Raw genomic sequence first — 17,100 nt, 5'->3', positions numbered from 1 at the left:
GATTTGAGAGGAGGGAAAGGGGAAGAGAGGAGGAGCGCAAGGCTAAGGGTTTGAGTGGGGTGGGGTGTGTGGGGTGGGGGTGGGAGGGGAGGGAGGGTAGGGCTAGCCTAAGTGGCACACAGACAGTGCAGCGCCTAAGGGACGGGCGCTGCACATTACAAGTCTGGCGCCTAGGCCTTAGGCGCTGCACTGCTGTCTGTGGGGACGCAACTGGACCAGGGCTGCCACGCTGGCAGGAGGTGCGACACCTAAGGTCGAGGCGCTGCACTGTAGGGTGCGGCGCCTCGCTGTCGGGCGCCACACGAAAGGGTTTCATTGTGAAAAAATTTCATGACCAGGTCAGTTTGTGATTTGATTTTTCCTTTAGGTCAAATATGTGATTTCTGCCTCCCTTGCTAGCCATACTTTCCTTTTCTCGATCCATGTGACTCGAAAAGAACTCGCTGAAAATTCCAACGAGAAGCTTGCCCTCCTGGTCTCTGTTTCTTGGTTTTCGCCAGCAATTTGTTCCAGCCCTGTCGCACGTACTCACCAACGCCAACCCTGCCGCAACAGTTGCCACCTCGCGCATCGTCCGTGCACGAGCCGTGTCGTACCCTGGCCACCCGCGTCGCCGACACAATCTGTTCGCAGTGCCACGCCGCCGCCCTTGTACAACACCGAGCGCATCATCACGATGCTCTCACACTCCGATCTATCCGGCCGCCTCCCACGTCTAGTCACCGGTCTGATCGCGAGCCGAAACCGTCGCCTCCGTAACATCTTCAACAACCACTACGCTGGTCCGATCGCCACGTCTAGCCGATCCTTACCGACCACAGCCCATCGAACGGTCCAGGCCTCCTGCCCGAAGTGTCCGACACCACCGACCGCATCCGCGATCGCCGCCTTGCTCCACCTTGCATCAATCGGACGTTCCATGGTACCCGTCGAGCATGGTCCTTGTACCTCCGGATGATCTTCCGCATAGCCTTCTCGCAACCTTGCTCATGATACCACTTGTTAGAATAAAACGCTAATGCAAGATCATAGACGACACACCGAGGCACGATATTTGTTAATGAGGTTCACTGATGAGGCTACATCCCCGGGGCATGACTATGGGCGCTCCTCCCCAAGATATCGCAACACCGGCCGCCCGGGCGCCGGCACAAGCCGTTGGCTCCCCCGCGTACCTGTTGTTATCAAGTCGTCATTGGGTTACAACATGTGGTGCGCCTCCATATATAAGAGGACTAGGATACAAGTGTCCGACTCCTACACAACTCGTACCTAACCACACCAATTACAACTCCAAGTCCACGTAACCCCTTGCGTACATAATATATTCGACACAAATATAACAGTAGGAAATTGATGGAATCGATCTTGTGGTTTATATAGAGTACATGATTTGGAGGGTAAGAAGGATCTCTTAGAGATAAGGCAGGAGATGATTACAAATCATATGCTACCAAATACAGAGATATGACTAGATATTATAACCCCCCCTCCCCACGCAGTCATAGTGGTAGATGGTAAGACTGGAGAAGAATCTAAAGGTAAGCCGACAAACATTCCCCCACAGTCGAACGGTCAATGCATCGCGAAAGTCAGGTTCTTCCTCTCCTATTTCGATCACCGCCGCCTCGCTCCTAACCTAGCTGCCGCCGCCTCCTTAGGCCGCCGCCGCCGCTCTTCTTCCTCGCTCCATTGCCGCTCACTCACTCGAGCCACGCCGCCATTCCATCTCTTCGTCTTTGTCCAGCACCAACTAAACGCCATTGTCGCGCGTACTCCCGTGCTGGCATGAGGCCCATGTTGATCGTGTTCTGGCTGCTTCACTAGTTGCATCATGGATGGGTGTACCTAGAGGCCGCATGTGGGTTGTGGCTGGTCGGGTTTGGATCGGGGTTAGGCTAATACCATGTAGAAGTAATAGAGAGAGAGGATTGGTGGATTTGATTGACGGATGTTGTATTGAGGCTCTTGGACGGTTTATATAGAGTACATAGTTTGGAGGGCAAGGCAGAAGATGATTATAAATCATATGCTAGCAAATACAGAGAGATATGCTTGGATACACTAACATATTTAAGCAGGTGGCGTTGCTCCTCACGCGGTTGAGGTGGGATTAAACCATTATGCATGTGTTGAGTCTCTCTCAGCCGATGCTCGGCAAACATAGACAAAAACAAGATCATCTTTTACATTGAAGACATTTTTAGAAAAAGAAAAAAACAATGAGAAAATTGAAGAAAAACAGAAAAAATAACAATTTATGAATTGAAAATCTCTTTCATTGTAGTAGGGCTATCAACGTATATGAACAAGACGAATTTGACACTTGATGAACAATCATCAATTGATGAAATAAAATTTAGCGTCAAGTTGTCTCGTTCACACAGCAAGAATTGATGGACCTAATGCAACAAGAGAGATGCTTACCACTATCCACCAACGTGGCTATTTAAGCCGGCCAGCGCTCGCGCGTCGAGGTGGGACTAAACATAACCTTTTACCATCTCTGGAAAAAGAAATCATGGGGTCAAATCTTCGCCGAGTTTATTCTGTCGGGAACTCAGCAAAGATGGGACCCCTGGATTCCTTAATTATAAAAAATAAAAAGGAACATGTTTGCCAAGTTTTCATTGGCCGAAACTCGACAAACAAAGGCCGTCATGACGATTCGTCGCCTGCTACATAGCATGGTCTGCCTGTCATACTTTACCGTGTTCTTTCTATTAGGAATTCGGCGAACTTGAGATTCTACCGAGTTTATTAAGTTCGTTGAGTAGTTCTTCGTTGGAACCAAGAAAAGCCAGAGCTCTGCCGAGTTGCTTATCACTGCCAGGAATTTTGGATCAAACTCGGCAAACAGAAGTTTGCCGAGTTCCCGATGGAATGAACTCAACGAAGTACTAACTCGGGACAAAATCAGATTCTAGTAGTGTTACTCGATTGCCTCATTTCATTAACTAAGAAGGGTTGTACAATATTTAGAAGTTAGCCAAAGCATGGCACACCCCTCTCGCTAGGGTTTTCTCCTCTCTCCGAGGCGACCTGGAGTTGAGTTCCTGTGTTACTGTCCGTTCCCTTCTCTGAGTCCGTTCGGGCTGTCTTGAGCTGCGCTAGTTGCGTCCCCAGACCTTGGTAGGAGCGCTTTGTTGGGAAGGCGAACAATTTTGCTTGGTCCTCGAGAGTTCTCTTCTAGGGTTCGATGGCGACCAAGGTTTCTGCGTCGGGAGATGACGATGCCGATCTGGAACATCTGATGCAACAACTAGGGATTGAGGACACAGACTTGGATGATGTGGTCTTCGAAGATGAGTGCCCGGCGGCGGCGGCGACTGTCCGTTGGCTGGCGATTGGCCGTGTTCATACCATGAAAGAATACGGGGATTTTTGGTTCTACAAGAATATGCGAAACGCCTGGGACCTTGCGCAGGATGTCAAGTTCAGATCCCTTGGCGATAACATGTATACTATGCAGTTCTCTTGTCTTGGGGATTGGGTTAAGGTCATGGAAGGAGGTCCTTGGTCTTTCCGGGGCAATCCAGTGCTCATGGCTCCTTACGATGGTTTCTCAAAACCATCATCGATCGATCTGCATAGCTTCAAAATTTGGGTCCAAATTCATGACTTACCTGATGGGTTTGAGCCGCTGGTGAAACCCCTTGCGGGTAAAGTAGGAGAGTTCTACTCCATGGATAACCAAGGTAGAGATTTTTCAGGCAATTACTACCGTGTGAGGGTCATCTTGGATGTGACGAAGAAATTGAAAAATCATGTGTCTATTGTCAAGGAGAAGAAGCGCCAGATATTCAAGATTAAATACGAACGTTTGCCTGATTGGTGTGCCTTTTGCGGCATGATAGGTCACTTACACACCGAACATGGTGATGGTGTTCATCCGGAGTCTGCTTTGATTTTTAAGGAGCTGCGTGCTTCATGGGGGGGTGGAGCTGGTAATCGTGGTGGATCACGGGGTGATGGTGATAGGCGTACAGCTATGGCTTCAGAAACACAAGATGATTTTAGCGCCATGGAGATTGAAGATAAGAGCAAAAGCAGCGATGCATCTGATGTGGACACAGACTTGAACAGGAAGAGATCTGGTGTGGATCATCCACCAGGGATGGTGACTCCAGGGAAGCAGGTCATGTTACCAACTACGGGTGCTGCTGTCCCTCCTAGTTCTTTGGATAAACAGGACCTGAAGCGGCCTAAAACAGCCCAGTCTGGAAACGCTTCAAACAATTCGTCAACATCGGCGGGTTCCTTCGAGGAACGCCGCCAGGACAAATGAATCTGATTAGTTGGAACTGCCGGGGTGGGGGGAATCCCCGGACAGTTCGTGAGTTAGCGACTATTGCAAAGTCGCATTCCCCCATGTTTGTCTTTCTCTGTGAAACAAGGCAAAAAGCTTCAAAGATGAGAAGAGTTCGCGGTCGGCTTGGTCTGAAGGGTTTTGAAGGTGTTGATAGCAGTGGTATGAGTGGAGGTCTTGCATTTTTCTGGCATGAATCATGCATTGTGGAGATTATCGATAAGGAGGATAGATATATAGACGCCTTGGTGCGAGTAACTAATGATGCGCAGCAGTGGAGGATTACCCTGGTCTATGGTGAGCCGCGGGTGGAGAACCGACATTTGATGTGGGAAAAGCTACAAAATTTAAAGAATGTCAGTGAACTTCCATGGCTTGTGGTGGGCGACTTTAACAAGGCGCTTTGGGACTTTGAACATCTTTCAGCAACGCCTAGACCAGAAGCACAAATGGTAGCCTTTCGTGATACTTTGGAAATCTGTGAGCTAGTTGACTTGGGATTCAGTGGATTGCCCTTCACATACGATAACAGGCGTGCAGCTGCGAGTAATGTGAGAGTACGTTTGGATAGAGCTACAGCTACTAATTCTTGGAGGAATCTTTTTCCTTTATATTCTGTACATCATGTTGCTTCGCCATGTTCTGATCATGTTGCTTTAGTGGTGAAGGGGGAGCCTGAAACTGCTCATGTGGGTCCAAAAACACGTCGTTATGAAGTTTTTTGGGAAAGAGATGGTGCTTTGCCGGATGTGATAAAACAAGCATGGGCTTCTGTGGGGTCGGTTGCTAGTTTAGAGCAACTTCAATCGGCCTTGACCAAGACAATGGCTACTCTGGGAGCATGGAGTAATAAAAAATTTGGCAATGTTTCCAGAGAGTTAGCTAAATCCCGGTCGCAGCTAGAGGAACTTATGAATATGAATGCGGATAGACAGGACATACGTACAATTACTGACAAAATGAATGAACTATTATATCAGGAGGAAATGATGTGGATGCAAAGATCAAGAATAACATGGTTGAAAGAGGGTGATAGGAATACGAAATATTTCCAGAGTAAGGCTGTTTGGAGAGCTCGAAAGAATAAAATCCGTGCACTGACCGACAGCATCGGTATTGTCCATTCCGATTTCGGTGAGATGGCTACCATGGCAAATGAGTATTTCCAAGGAATTTTTTCGGCAGACCCGTCACTTGATGCTACCCCCGTCCTCGATCTTTTGGAAGCTAGGGTGTCTGAGGAGGATAATGAGAGGCTGTGTGCAGCCTTCAGCGACAAGGAAATTGCAGATGCATTATTTCAGATTGGTCCTTTGAAGGCTCCAGGTCCGGATGGTTTTCCGGCTAGATTTTTTCAGCGGAACTGGGGCACTCTAAAGGACAGCGTGATTTGTTCTGTCAAGGAATTTTTCAGGACTGGAATTATGCCAGACGGGGTAAATTCTACTTCCATTGTTCTGATTCCTAAAAATTCTAATCCTACTAGTCTGACTGATTACAGGCCCATTAGTCTATGCAATGTCATTTACAAGGTTATTTCCAAATGCCTTGTTAATCGTTTGAGGCCACTATTGGATGACATTATTTCTCTAGAGCAGAGTGCATTTATTCCTGGGAGGATGATCACAGACAATGCTCTTGTGGCCTTTGAATGCATCCATCATATTAAACAGGAAAAGGAGCCAACAAGGAGTTTTTGTGCGTATAAGCTTGATTTGTCCAAAGCATATGACAGGGTTGATTGGGTGTTCTTGAAGCAGGTGATGCAAAAGCTGGGTTTCTCTCGTCGGTGGGTGGACTGGATTATGTCTTGTGTCACATCGGTGAGGTATTCCGTTAAATTAAATGGAACCCTCTTGGATTCATTTGCACCATCGCGTGGTCTTCGGCAAGGGGACCCTCTTTCTCCCTTTTTGTTCCTCTTGGTGGCGGATGGTCTTTCTGCTATTCTTAAACAAAATGTGGCTGCCGGTGATATTACTCCTATCAAAATATGTAGAAGAGCTCCGGGTATTTCACACCTTTTGTTTGCAGATGATACTATGTTATTTTTTGAAGCATCACGTGTTCAAGCTGAAAAGGTTAAGCATGCTCTGGATTTGTATAGTAATGCTACAGGACAGAGTCTGAACTTTAATAAATGCTCCATTCTCTTTGGAAGTTCTTGTCCTGCTCCTGTTCAAGAGGAAGTTGGAGAGGTTCTCAATGTCTCTAGTTCTATTTTTGAAGAAAAGTATTTGGGTCTTCCAACTCCTGATGGCCGTATGTCTAAAGGACGTTTCCAAAATTTGCAAATGAGCCTCACAAAACGTCTTATTCAGTGGGGAGACGGGTTCCTCGCTCAGCCTGGTCGAGAGACACTCATCAAATCTGTAGCGCAAGCATTACCCACTTACATTATGGGCGTGTTTAAACTACCCTTTTCTGTATGTGATGAGCTCACTAGGATGGTGAGGGGCTTCTATTGGGGTTCCTCAAATGGTAAACGGAAGGTTCATTGGCGTGCTTGGGATGATTTGTTACAGCCAAAGAATAAAGGCGGTGCTGGATTCCGGGATTTTCGTCTGTTTAATCAAGCGTTATTAGCTCGTCAGGCTTGGCGTTTAATTACTAGACCAGAGAGCTTATGTGCACAAGTTCTGAAGGCCAGGTACTATCCAGAAGGGAAACTAGAGGACACTGTTTTTTCTGGGAATGCCTCATCATCTTGGCAGGCTATTTCTTATGGGCTGGAGCTTTTGAAAAAAGGTTTGGTTTGGAGAGTTGGGAATGGCAGGAGCATCCGAGTCTGGCGTGATAATTGGATACCCCGTCCTTTCTCATTCAAACCTATCACGCTTCAGGGCAGATGCCGTATACGTTTTGTGTCTGAATTGTTGAATGCTAATGGTTCTTGGAATATAGGATTGCTACAGGAGTATTTTTTGCCGCCTGATGTGTTGGAAATTATTAAAATTCGAGCTTCGCCCCGGTTGGAAGATGATACACTTGCTTGGGGTCCAGGCAAATATGGTATTTTTACTGTGAAGAGTGCATATCAATTTGCCTTCGATGAAGCTCACAGAATGAATGCAGCGGGATCTAGTTCCAGTCCGGATGGTCGCCGTTCTTGTTGGAACCTTATTTGGTCTTGCGATGTTCCTCCTACAGTTCGAAACTTTGCTTGGAAAGTCGCTACTAATGCTTTGCCGACATGGCAGAAGAAGCATAGTAGGAGTCTGGAGGTTAATGACCTTTGTCCAATTTGTGCTGTTGAGCCGGAAGATAACTTCCATCCCCTCTGTCGCTGCACTTTTGCTAGAGAATTATGGTCAACAATGTCGGAGGTTTGGTCCTTACCTGACTTGGCTGCTATTAGAAATACAGGTAAGGAATGGCTGCTTCATGTCCTTGACCCATTGCCAGAAATCGAGAGGTGCATGCTTCTTTTGACTTTGTGGAGGATTTGGCACATCCGTAATGAAGTGTTACACCATAAACCTGCGCCCCCAATGGAAGCGTCCAGGAGGTATTTGGTGAGTTACCTTGATTCCTTGGTTGGTCTTAAAATTGATCTATCTTCTGATCCGAGCAAAGGGAAGTCCTTAGTTACATACGACAGGCCACTTAAAAATCCACATGTTCGAATAGTTGAGAGCACTCCTGTCAAATGGTGTCCCCCTATGGCGGGTTGGGTGAAACTGAATACTGATGGGTCCTTTGCAGTAAATGGTACGGCTGGTGCGGGGATGGTGCTGCGAGATGACAAAGGTAATGTCATCTACTCAGCTTGCAGGGAGCTTTTTTCATGCCGAGAAATTCTTGAAGCTGAGTTGTGTGCTTGCATGGAAGGCCTGTCTTTTGCAATTCAGAGAAGCGACTTGCCGATCATTATTGAGATGGACTCCATTATTGCAGTCAAGCTGATTCAAGCGATGGATATTGATAGATCGATCTACTCTTCTTTAGTTAAAGAAATTAGACACCTGATGTCTCTTCGTGATTCTTGTATTACTCATATAAATCGTACGCAAAATAAGGTTAGCGATAGCTTAGCAAAGTTTGCTAGACAAGAGGGCAGAACAATGACCTGGGTTGGGTCAGGCCCATTAGTTTCTTTACAGCTAGCCGAGGCTGATTGTATGGACATTGAGATTTGAGTAATGCAAAGATTTTACCCGCAAAAAAAAAATAATCGATCTCAAATCTTCTGCAGTCGCCACCTCCCAAAGCACGTCCCCCGTGTTTACCTTGCACACGATGATACTATGCATGGCTGAAAGATTCCTAAAAATCCTCGCATTCAGCTCATTCCAAATTTCCCATGAAGTAAGAATAAGGAGGGAAGTGACCCCTCACTATTTTCTTGTTGATGGTGATCGTAGAGTACTACAATTTTTGACTGTGTTTAAGTAGCCCCAATCGTCGGTGTTAACATCAATAGGCCCAAACCACACTTTAATCTCATTCCAAATACGCCTCGTGAACCTACACTTGTATAACAAATGTTTCGCGGGCTTCGGCTCCCTTCTAGTCATCCTCTACGTTGTACATTATCAGTGTTGGAAAAATAGGCAAGTTCATTATTAATTCCAGTAAATAATTCATGACTAGAACAGATACTAGCATGCAACAATCTAGCAAACCAGAAGAACAACAAAACATGCAGAGCAGCAGCGCACACGAAACAACAGTTGTTGAGACAGACATGTACAGATAATGTTGGACGTACTGTTTGTTAGCTATTGTGGATGCAACGGTGTTGATGACTTGGCGACGATCTGCTGCTGACGGCAATGAAGACGACGATGAGTAGCATCGCCCGACTTGAATGGAAGACGAACCATGATGACGAATTTGAGCAATCATGAAGAGCGCTTCCCAAAAACCTAATTCCTCCTCTCCCGGTGCAGGATCGCAAGGACGAACAGTTCCGGAGACCCGCTCTCTCACGTGCCAATGCACGCCGGGCGTTTGGGATGGAGTAGACTACGACGGCAACGCAAGTTGCGAGATGAGGCAAAACCCTAGGTGTTTTCGGTGTGTCTTTGGCGGCAGTCTGTAACTGTATATATATTAGGACCAGAGGTGGTATTGTATCGCGATCACAATTCCAAACCGACTAGTTTCTAATTCGTATACTTACCGGACAAGAAATCATTAACTTGTCAGTCAAGACATCGGCAAAAGGATCAGGCCAAGTGAGCAAGCGAGCGCGTGTGGTCTTCCCTTTCTCTTCTCAACACACCACTTAGAGTGGTGGAGAGAACCCACTATATAAAGAGGTCCAACTCTTCTTCAACTTCCGGGATGGGACTAAACTTTAGTACCACCACTTGCCATTTTAAACACGGACCACTATTTGAGATTTTAGAAATTGCTATGCGCCTAGCCCATTAATTCTAACAATTCCCCACCAGATCATAAATACTCATTTAGAGATTTGCCTTCTCTCACCACTTGTTTAATCTACCAGTGTTTCAGCAGAGACTGTTAAGTTGACCTTCTGTCTAGAACTTTAAGCTACATCCATTCACAACTTGACAATGGACTATGCCTTGAATTGCTAGTTTTGTGTAAACAGGTTTCACTCAAAGTCTTAACCAGTACCTGACTGCCAGTAGTCTATCCCGCGGTTTGGAGCTTATACATCATACTCCCTGGTCTCTTCATGGGCTTGCTAGAGATCATCCAAATCCCATAGACTGCGACATTTACAGTCGGAACTCATATAGGTGTTTTCTTTCAAGACTGCTCTGTAGGACAACATCTTTGCTAATCATAGCCAATAGAACCACATTAAGGCATGTTGCCAACCTGCCTTATAGATCTGAGAGTTTTGCATCTTCACTTAAAGACGGTCATTAGTTATTACTCTCCTCAATTAACCAATAGCTTGTTCTTCACATATCCTAATTCACGGGATCTCTGATCACAAAGGTTGGGTTACTACTATGGTGTAACATCTATGGTTCTCATACCCATCTTCCTTGACGCAATATCTATCACATTTCATGATAGCCCTTTGTAAATGGATCTGCCAGTTTTTTTTCAATTTGAATATATGTAACAGTTATTACTCCAGAGTTTCTTAACTTCCTGACAGACTTCAAATGTCTCTTCAGGTGTCTTGATGATTTCACATTATATTTAGAATTGTTCACTTTAGCGATAACCATTTGGTTGTCACAATTCATAAGAATACCCGGTACAGGTTTTTCAACCACAGGCAAGTCCATCAAGAGCTCATGCAGCCATTCTACCTCAATAGTAGCTATGTCTAAAGCTGTTAGTTCTGCTTCCATATTGACCTTGTCAATATGGTTTGCTTGCAAGACGTCCATGACACTGCGCCACCTCCATGAGTAAATACATACCCACTTGTTGCATAGAGTACATCAACATCGAAGATCCAGTTTAAATCACTATATCCTTCTAGCACAGCAAGATGTCCTGAATAAGTAATTCGATAACTCATAGTACCTCTCAAATAGCCAAGACCCTTTCTAGTGCATGCTAATGATCATCACCTGGGTTGGACATGAACCTACTCAGTTTGCTCACAACAAAAGAGATATATGGCCTTGTAGCGCTAGCTAAGTACATGAGTGAACCAACAATTTGAGAGTATCTTAATTGATCTCTCGTTTCTTTCTTGTTCTTACTTAGTGTCACACTGGGATCATAAGGTGTTAGAGAAGGCTTGCTATCCATAAAGCAGAACCGTCTCAAGACCTTCTCAACATAGTGAGATTGATTTAGAGTAATCCCACTCTCATCCTTAATAAGTTTGATGTTTAGAATTACATCGGCTTCTCCCAGATCTTTGATGTCAAAACTTTTTGATAGAAAAAGACATGACCTCATTGATCGCATTAATGTTTGTACCAAAGATCAGTATGTCATCCACATACAAACATAATATGACACTATTGCCCCCACCATGGCGATAGTAAACACACCTATCAGCCTCGTTAATGACAAATCCTGCATAATTCAGAGTTCTTTCAAACTTCTCATGCCATTGCTTAGGTGCCTATTTCAGGCCATACAAAGATTTTAACAATGCACACCTTTCTCTCTTCACCCTTTACCACAAACCCGTCAGGCTGATCCATATAGATTTCCTCTTCCAACTTTCCATTGAGGAAAGCTGCCTTTACATCCATTTGATGAATGATAAGACCATAAGAGGCAGCCAATGAAAGTAACACTCGAATGGTGGTCATTCTAGCAACGAGTGAATAGGTGTCAAAATAATCTTCGCCTTCTTTCTGAGTGTATCCCTTGGCCACTAGCCGCGCGTTGTACTTATTGATAGTACCATCAGGCTTTAGCTTCTTTTTGAACACCCACTTACAACCCACAAGTTTACAACCATGTGGTCTATCTCAGTTAGTTCCCAAGTTCCATTAGAAAGAATTGAGTCCATCTCATTATGAACAACTTCTTTTCAATCAGCTACATCCTGAGATGCATATGCCTCTACAATAGACTTGGGTGTGTCATCCACAAGGTATACAATGAAATCATCATCAAAGGATTTCGCAATCCTTTGTCTCTTGTTCCTTATAGGAATTTCATTGTTATCCTTCTCAAGGATTTCCTCATGTGATTGTTGGAAATATTCATCAGTTGTACTAGATTCAGGGATTATCTTAGAAAAAAATCTAGCAATGCTATGCATATCTTTCATAGGAAATATGTTCTCAAAAAATGTTGCATCACAAGATTCCATTATAGTATAAACATGCATATCAGGTACTTCAGATTTTACCACTAAAAATCTATAAGCAATGCTCCATTGAGCATACCCTAGAAAGACACAATCCACTTTCTTTGGTCGAAGTTTGCGTTTCTTAGGAATAGGAATATTGACCTTTGCCAAACATCCTCAAGTGCGCCAATAAGAAAATGATGGTTTTCTCCCAAGCCACCCCTCATAAGGGGTTTTCTCCTTATTATTGTTAGGAACTCTGTTCAGGACATGACATGAAATCAATAGAGCCTCCCGCCACAATGCCTTATATAAACTAGCAGTGTCTAACATGGCATTCACCAAGTCAGTCAACATGCGGTTTTTCCTCTCGGCAACTCCATTTGATTGGGGTGAATATGGAGGCGTCCTCTCATGAATAATACCATGTTCCTCACAAAATTCATCAAATACTTTGGAAAAATACTCTCCACCATGATCTGACCTAAGACACTTAATCTTTCTATCTAGTTGATTTTCAACTTCAGCTTCATAGATTTTAAAGTAGTCTAATGCTTCATCTTTAGTTTGCAACAAATAAACATAGCAAAATCTAATCTCATCATCAATCAAAGTCATGAAATATGTCTTTCCACCTTTTTTCAACACACCATTCACCTCACAAAGATCAGAATGTATGAGTTCTAGAGGTGCCAAGTTTCTCTCCTCAGCAGTCTTATGAGGCTTTCGAGGTTGCTTCGATTGCACACAACTATGACAGTTACAACCTTTGGCAACGGTGAAATTCGGAATAAAACTCATACTGGATAGCCGAGACATTAAACCAAAATTAATATGACATAAACGAGAGTGCCAAATACTTGCATCATCATTAACACTAGCACAAATTTGGTTTACTGGCTTGTTGCAAAAATCTGAAAGGGAAAAGCAGAACAAGCCTCCGCACTCATAGCCTTTGCCTATAAATTGTCCAAATCTTGACACGATTACTTTATTCGACTCTAAAACTACCTTAAACCCATCTCGACATAGAAGGGAGCCGCTAACTAGATTCTTGTTCATAGTAGGGACATGATGCACGTTCCTTAGTTGCATGATCTTTCCCGGAGTAAACTTCCAGATCCACCGTGCCAATGCCACGAACAGAAGCATGTGACCCATTCCCCATTGGGACGGAAGAATCCCTTGCGACCTGATAAGAAGTAAACAGGGAGACGTCAGCACACACATGAACGCTAGCACCCGAATCAATCCACCACAAAGATGATTGAAATACTGAAAGCACAATAGGTAAATTACAATACCCATCGGTATTGCTAGCGGTCACCATGTTGACAGTCTTGGAGCTCGTTTTCCCTCTGCGGTCTGCACGTTCAGGGCATTCCTTGGAAAAGTGTCCGAGCTTCCCACAGGCATAGCACTCTAGCTCAGCCTTGTTGAACTTCTTCTTTTTGAAGGTAGTAGTCTTGGTAGGCTTATTGAAAACAGGTTTGTTCTTCCCTTTGTTCTTGTTCTATGGGTACCTCTACACCACATTGGCGGTAGGCTGCCCTCACCTCCTTTCTCAGTAGTGGCTTTTTCTTCAACATCAAGAGATGCAATCAGATTTTCAACTGATGTCTCCTATCTCTTATGTTTCATAGTTGTGGCGAAATTCCTCCATAAAGGAGGCAACTTTGCAATCATGCACCCAGCCACGAATTTGTCGGGTAAAACACACTTAAGGAGTTCAAGTTTCTTCACAATGCACTGTATCTCATGAGCTTGTTCAACCACAGAACGGTTATTCACCATCTTGTAGTCATGAAAACTCTCCATGATGTATAGTTCACTGCCTGCATCTGTTGCACCGAATTTTGCATTCAGTGCATCTCACAGAGTCTTTCCGTCATCTATGTGCATGTACACATCACACAAACGTCAGCAAGAACACTCAGAATGCATCCCACAAACATAGTATTGGCTTCCTGGAATTTTCTCTGATCTTTGTCAGTCATTCCCTCTGGAGCATCAACACTAACGTGGAAAACTTTTAGAGTTGTAAGCTAGAGCGTGGTCTTCACCTGTCACCTCTTAAAGTGCACACCGGTAAACTTATCTGGCCTCACTGCATCAGCGAATGCAGCCATAGTTAACTCAGGAAATTTCCTACACTTAGGTTTTTGGATCATTGAAAATTAGGCAAGTTCATGATTAATTCCAGTAAATAATTCATGACTAGAACAGATACTAGCATGCAACAATCTAGCAAGCTATTGTGGATGCAATGGTGTTCATGACGATCTGCTGCTGACGGCGATGAGTAGCACCGCCCGACTTGGACGGAAGACGATCTGTGATGACGAATTTGAGCAGTCGCGCAGAGCGCTTCCCAAAAACCTAATTCGTCCTCTCGCTGTGTAGGATCGCAAGGACGAACAGTTCGGGAGACCTTGCCTCGCCACGCCATGCCACGCCACAGCCCGACCCAGCGAGGCGAGCGAGCGCGTGAGTGTGGTCTTCCCTTTCTGTTCTCAACACACCCCTTAGAGTGGTGAAGAGAATCCACCATATAAAGAGGTCCAACTCGTCTTCAACTTTCGGGGTGTGAGTAAACTTTAGCACCACCACTTGCCATTTTACACATGGGGCACTATTTGATATTTCAGAAATTGCTATGGGCCTAGCCCATTAATTCTAACAATCAGCCCTCCACTCCTAGTCTTGCAAGATAATCCATGCAAAACCGTAGCTAGGTGACGACCAATTGTTCCAAAAAAATGGCTTCAGTAACTAAATGTTTATGGAGTCGAGTCGAGCTGAATATGCTGACGATGTCTAGCACTCTGCTGAAAGGTTCCAAACAATTTCATCCTGGTTGTCGCCGCTTGAGTGTCGTGCAAACTGACCCAAAGCTCAAAACATAATTAATGATGTGCTGCACATAGTGACTAAGATTTATCTTAATGATTTTGATCCATTGGTCACGCTTCAAAGATCTGTCAAGAATTAGGTTATTGCACATGGAGATTGCGAAAGTGGATTGTGCAATGTGTTTTGGCTTGTTCCCCCAGGCTAAGGTGTGCATGCCAAAAGGTAGCAGTTTTACCATGTCCAGTAGTGGTTGTGTTCACATCAGAAGTGGTCCATATCAGTGGCACCACAAGCGTGTCAAACCCTACCTCCTATTTGTGTCTTTCCATGCAATCCATGGCCAACAGAGTAGCACAACTCTCTGGAATTTCTCTAGATCAAGGATGCCAACCCACCAATAGATGGTGGCTGACAAACGAGCTCCCACTTGATTTTACACTTTCCTCCCGACTCCTTGTCGGACCCGACCCATAAAAAATCACTCTGCAACTTAACTACAGTCTTCATGATTCCTTTGGGCGGGGGGGGGGGGGGGGGGGGGGGGGGGGGTGTTAAGGAGGTAAATGGCTTGTGAATTAAGAAACGATTTAATCAACATGTTTCTCCCCTCCATGCGATACTAGTTAATGAGCTTGCATGTGATCTTGTACACACTTCACAAGCAATGTGTTGGAAGACCTAAGTATCACCGTGGGAATTCAGTGGGAACAACGGGAAGTTAAGAAAAATGTCATTGAGATCGATGTATAAGGGGACACGAAGATTTTTTTTCTTTCCACATTGGTAACAAGACTGGTAACCTCACCAACGCTTTGCAAAATACTCGTTAGGTTACTGATATCTTCTTTAATAGCGACCACAAAAACCGCCGCACGGTCTGCATCAAAAGAGGTGTGAAGACATGCAACCCCAACCTCTCAATCTATGAAGATGACTATTAGCGGCCGCCAAATCCAAATCTACTGCAGCGGCTCAATACTGAGGACAAACAAGAATGGGGACAGTGGATTCCCCGAACGATGGCACCTCTAGTATTGTATAGGCTTCCCGGGATGTTATTAATAAGACACGAAGATTTTTTTCTTTCCACATTGGTAACAAGACCGGTAACCTCACCAACGCTTTGCAAAATACTCGTTAGTGTTAGAGTTGTGTCGAATATAGTGTACAAGGTTGGTTACAGTTGGACTTGTAGTTGTATCGTGTTTACATAGGATGTGGAGTCGTGTCCTAGTAGGACACTTGCATCCTAGGCCTCTCTTATATAGCGGGGGTAGACACACGATGTAACCTATGCCAACATAATAGCACAGGCGCAAGGGGGAGCCGGCGGCGTGTGCCGGCACCCGGGTGGCCGGTGTGGGTATTCTGACGGTGTCATGGGGAGGAGCGCCCGTAGTCAGGCCCCGGGGATGTAGCCGTATCGGTGAACCTCGTTAACAAATCTCAGTGTCGTGCTCGCGTGATTTCTTGGTTCTCGGACGATCGACGGTAGCCTCGAATTTATTCTAACAGTTAGGTTACTGATATCATCTTTAATAGCAACCACAAAAACCGCCGCACAGAACCTCGAAGGGAACCCTCTTTTTTGCAAAAGGTCCAATAAATGTTCTTATTGCACAGAGTCGAAAGCCTTTTTCTTTATATCCAACTTGAGAAGAAGAGACGGTGTGTTTTTCCTTTGCATTAACTAGATGATACCCATACGTTGCTGCAGGAATTGGCTGCAATATATTTTAATAAAATTGGTTGGATGAAACATGAATATTTGGACTATTAATATATGAACTAATACTTAAAATACATATTATGTATTGTATTTGATTAGGGTATAGTTAAGAAAATATTTATTGAATATAAGTAGCATAATGTAATGAAAAAATTCTCATGCATGTTGTCGTGGATCCTTGATACCGAAAAAGGGGTTTCCCCGCTTTGTATTACAAAGCAATGAACACCGATCACAAAGCAATTGCTGGGGCGAGTAGCACAGTAAGCCCAAAATAAAAGAGAAAGAACAAAGAAGAAGAAACAAATAAAAGAGAAAGAACAAAGAACAAAGAAGCCCAAAATAAGCTCTGATCCATGTTCGAGGAAGTCTTGGCACCCTAATATTTGGAATTCCTCTTGTTTTCTTGGACAAGGTTTAAACATAGACTCATTTCTACAAATGAGATTTTTAACACATTTTTTCCTACCTTTTCATGTTACATAAAGGAAGAAAAAGAAGAGAAAAGAAAAT

Source organism: Triticum aestivum, chromosome 1B (genome assembly GCF_018294505.1).
Source record: "Triticum aestivum cultivar Chinese Spring chromosome 1B, IWGSC CS RefSeq v2.1, whole genome shotgun sequence".
Classification (NCBI taxonomy): domain Eukaryota; kingdom Viridiplantae; phylum Streptophyta; class Magnoliopsida; order Poales; family Poaceae; genus Triticum; species Triticum aestivum.
Note: the sequence above shows the minus strand (reverse complement) of the source record.